Genomic DNA, 5,000 nt, shown 5'->3' with positions numbered 1-5,000 from the left:
GTGGTGGTTGTAAATAGTGAGTGCTATAAAATCTCGTAAATCTAGTGGGGTTAAACATTTAGAGTTTTTTAGTTCTTTCTGTTCTCTATTTCAACGTCGCAGTAAGGAGTAAAGTAATATATTCTGAAATGAACACAAACTTGAATAGTGTGCATTTCAAACATCAGAAAATCCGCGGCGGTTGCAAATAGTGATTGCTATCAAATGTTGTTAAAATAGGAACAGAAAAGGAGATTGCAGCATTCGCGCGCTTTCGTATCACATTGATTTAGGTTATGGAAATCCTTGACCTGTTTAGTTGGGGCGTGATTCTCATGGCAGGCAGCGAGGCTTAGCACAAAGACTTTGTTGGAGAGCAAATGGGGAATCGATTAGGGCTCAACGAGTATCGATTGAATTGTGAATATAACCCCGTTCTGAATACCCGAGTGCCACGACGTGTTTGGGGTATTGATACCGGCTCTCTGTAGCATTGTTCAAGGGGTTAGTTTGTGAGCGGTGGCAGTACCTACGTGCATATTTGCATGCAGAGATGTAGCCCGCATGCATTAAAGCTTTGCATATAATAAGGGCACTAGTAGCGATCGTGTATTATAGCAGTGAGCTAAGATTTTTTTTTTTTCTTTTTTTGCGCAATTAAAAGACAGTCGCGTCCATTTTCTTTTTCAACGAATACTCTGCATTATATTATTTGAAAGTAGTCACCACTTTGATGGCAGGAAGGGTAGTTTTGGGAGGACGTTACTGTGACATTTTTGTTACCAGAGAGGGGAGAGGATCACGAGGGCATGGTCTCGATGGTGGGCAGCAGGCAGATCGGAATTAATCAGACATGACGGCGTCGGACTGCTCTTTGGTATGGCGTCATGCAGGTCGCCTTATAGTCCTCTCTTCTCTCTCTCTCTCTCTCTCTCTCTCTCTCTCTCTCATTATAACTTGTGTGGTTGAATGCTGGTTCTGTATTTCTCCCAAAATAGTTCGAATCTTCTATGAAAGAAAGTTTCTTAATGCGCATATTAGGATTAAAGGTTTTAATTAGAAAATATATCTAAAAAAATAAGTTAGGGGAACCTAAGAGTTCAGAGTTCATGGTATTTTGTGTGTGTGTGTGTGTGTGACTCGACTAACTCGTAACTTCTGGGATTCCTCATATTTTCTGGATATGTTTCATGCTGAAAGCCTGTAATCTTAACTGGGAAATAAACGAAGACGTTCCTGCTACAGTTACTAGTTGCTAGTCCACAAACGCAAGGAGTCCATTCAATGATTTTACTAGAACCCACTGCCGATAGAAGGCTGTCAGTTGAAAGTGTATCCAAAACATATTAATTGATTGAGAATCAATTCATATTTTGTAATTACATCTTCAAGAGCCCTTGACGACGTAAATATAAGTGAACATTACGAAACGTCGGGAAATATGAATTAAGAAAGGAAACATTAATTTCCAATCAACATACGTGTTGTGTGTGTGTGTACATGTGTACAGTATGCGTGTTTAGTAACCACATAGTACCCGTAGTGCATTGTAAGTGATGATTCAGAAATAAAAGTTCGAAAAAGGGATTTCACTTAGAGAATTATGCATGAATTTTGATAAGTTCCCTCCTCTTCCTCCTCTCCTACATGCCGGCATACACACTATACTACTATGCTCGCTGGTGACTCCATAACAGAAATATTTCAAGAAATGCGAAGATTTTTTTCATCACTCGACGTGAAGATGAAAAGACGAAAGTGGACGTTGCAAGTGATCCCATTAAAGGCCTCTTTCTAGGATTTAAATAGGAGTTGAATTATGGATCTCCCCTCCCCCACCCTTCGTCCTCTCTCACACCAATCTGGGGGAAAACCCCCCCCCACCCCCACCCCATCTCCTCCCCTGCATCTCGAGGCGGTGCGCGAGGTGATTGAAAGCCTCCACGAGGTTCGATGATGAATAAATTAGTGGGGGGGTTTTTCCTTGATGAATGGAACCCATTGATGAGTGACTACTATGAATAACGAAATGGCTGCTTGCCAGTGGTTAGGGGGAGGCTTGTGGGGCTGGGGGGGTTGGGGGTTGTTGTGAAGGGAGGAGAGGTTTTTCAGGCGGTTTTGTGGAAGCAGCTGATTAATTAAGTTCATGGGTGGGGGTTTTAGTTCGCGCTGTCTCATTTCCTAACTCCCTCTTTTGCTTCTTTTTTTCTTATTCGTGACTTTTTTTTTTTCCTCTTCACGTATCCTGTTCCTTGTCTTTTTTTTTTTTCTTCTTTTACATTTTCCCTGCATATTATCCTCCCCATTTCCGGTCGGTCTCTCTCTTTCTCTCTTTCAACTTTTCCCTTTTATTGCTTTAATTTTACTCTGCTTCCGGTAGTCTCTCTCTCTCTCTCTCTCTCTCTCTCTCTCTCTCTCTCTCTCTCAAATTTTCCATTTTATTGCTTTATTTTACTTTGCTTCGATAATCTCTCTCTCTCAAATTTTCCCTTTTATTGCTCTCTCTCTCTCTCTCTCTCTCTCTCTCTCTCTCTCTCTCTCTCTCTCTCTGCTGTTATGATTATAGCATTATTTTCTGTTTCATATAATTTGTGTCCAAACCCAGTTGCCCTTAATTTTCCTTTCCCTCTCCGTCATCTTCTTTTTTGCTCATTTTAAAAGGGCAAAAGGAAAGAATGACAAAAGGAAACAACACCATCGGTCAAGAGTATTAGAATCGGGGTCGTGAAATAAAAGGCCAAAAGCATTTTATGTCAAGTACCAATTCTTTTTGCAGAATTGAACTTTCTTTATTTTTTTCATTGCTCGTTTATTTATTTTAGCATATGACAAACGTTGAAGCACAGTTGTACGAAGTATATGTTTAATAGTTTGTTTGGTTAAAACCTTAGATTAGCTTGAGCATTGTTTGGACACTGATGTACCAGAAAAGTCCAGGATTTATATAGTGAGGTTATAATTTAAAAAGGAAATCAGATGATGCGTTTATTGTAGTATCCAATATATTTACCAATGATGGGCTTTTAGATATATTCTTGGGGATCAATATTGCATGAATGTATATTACTGGAAACGAGATAAAACCTAAACTAGGAACTGAATTTTAATGACATTACCAAACTAAAGAACTGTTTTTTTTTTTTTCTTTCTTTTCGTGTATATGCGAGAGGACGTGTCTAGATAAGAACATGAATCTGTCCTTACCCCGCAAGATGATTTTATCTAGTTAGATATACATATTTGTGTCTTGCATACTTTAATGGCTGGAAAGCTTTCTTAAGCTTAGCTCATACAGGAATAAATCAAAAGAGATGTAAAGCCACGAGCAAAAGTAAAAAGTAATAATAATAATGATTTAGAATAATGTCATAATGGTTTGCACATTTGTACTCGCATTTAGTCGATTTCGTGAACTGTGCGGTCTTGAATGCATTCGAACGTGGTCTGCATGCAGTTTATCATTATGTTGTTTAGCCACAGATAGTGAAAAGGAGAGGGGAAGCTACTGCAATGTAATCAAAAGGCCTTTCCGGCACCTAAACACACAGGCAACACGCGCGCCATCTAGTAACGAGGGGGAGCTGACAGCCGGTAGTTCTAACCCTTTCTCTCCAAACGAAATTATATACCCAGGCTCTTTCGCTCCAACATCTGCCTACAATTTCTCTCTCTCTCTCTCTCTCTCTCTCTCTCTCTCTCTCTCTGTGTGTGCTTGTAAGTTATAGAGGAAGACATAGACGATGTGATAATGTGAATATGAGTTGCCTTCGCAGTTCGATAATGTTGTAAATTGTTCTTCCAACATTATTGAATAGTAATTTTTTTTTCGGAGCATTGACCAGTCACCCCATGGTTTACCCCATTCCAAACACGTGTGCTAGCGTGACACGTGCTGATTATTGTTATTAGGACTGATGGAAAGGGAGTCCCCCACGTGTCTGTTTTGGTGCATGTTTACAGGGGGTCGTCCGGCGCATATAAACTTTGTAGTAGGGTTGATTCATTCAAATGGCATAAGGGAAATTATCTTGAACTCTGTTAGGGGAGAGGTATAAGCATAAGCGACTGAAAATTTTTCCTTCGAATTTTTTCCAACTGAAATCGAGTTTAGATTTATTAATTTTTTTAAACATAACTTATTATTGGTGATGGACATCTTGCGAGGTATAAGCATAAGCAACTGAAAATTTTTCTTTCGAATTTTTTCCAACTGAAATCTAGTTTGGATTTATTAATTTTTGATCATTAAGAGTCGAAAGGGAAATGTAGGTTTATCGGGCACAGATAAATGGTATAATTTTGTACTCAGAATTGTTTTGTTGTTAATGGTAAGACATTCTTGACAGAAGAAACTTTTTAAGTAAGTTTATCTCTTTCTGGGAAATGTGACCCTACGATCAGTACAGATGCAATCTGAATATATAAAAAAATGTTTCGGTACCAGATGAAATGAATTTATGTTAATCAAGAAAATGTCGAATTGAACGCAAATAATTGTTCTGCTATTTATTGCAAAAACGACCCTTTAGTGCGAAATTACTTTTCTTGGAGGTCCCTTCTTTTATATTAGTAGAATTATGCTTTTTGTAGAATCAGTGGGAAAGGTTGAAATACCGTAGAAATTTCGACATAGCTACGGCTGTCACTTTGGCAAGTCATGTTTGTATACACGATTATTCCTTCCATCTATGTGTATGTATAACCCGACGCTCCTAATCCCGTAAGATTAGCGAGTTCTCCCTCGTGGGATTATGGCTCCGTGTTCCGCATTTGTTTGTGAAGGATTAAGTACAAGATTTTCGCTGTTATTTTCTTAACCGGAAATCGTCTCCAGCGAGTGAGAAATAAACTCGGTTGCTTCTCCTCCCGTGTTTTCTTCCAGCATACGTAAACATGTTTAACCTGATCCTGGGAAAATAGGGAGCGTGAGAAGTGAATTTACGGTGAGGGACTCGACAGTCTTGGAGGAGGAGGAGGTTTTCAGAAGGAAAAATGAGACGGAAGTAACGAGAGGAACGGCG

General features: G+C 39.2%; 1 protein-coding gene across 7 annotated transcripts in view; it reads left to right on the top strand.

Annotated features, from left to right (window-relative positions):
• The window catches only part of LOC135210339 (pleckstrin homology domain-containing family G member 3-like), a 611,354-nt gene that overhangs the window by 440,513 nt on the left and 165,841 nt on the right, over positions 1-5,000 (top strand). The window lies entirely within an intron of this gene.

This window comes from Macrobrachium nipponense, chromosome 39, assembly GCF_015104395.2.
Source record: "Macrobrachium nipponense isolate FS-2020 chromosome 39, ASM1510439v2, whole genome shotgun sequence".
Taxonomy (NCBI): domain Eukaryota; kingdom Metazoa; phylum Arthropoda; class Malacostraca; order Decapoda; family Palaemonidae; genus Macrobrachium; species Macrobrachium nipponense.
The sequence above is the reverse complement of the archived record's forward strand: the minus strand, read 5'-3'. Positions and strand labels throughout refer to the sequence as shown.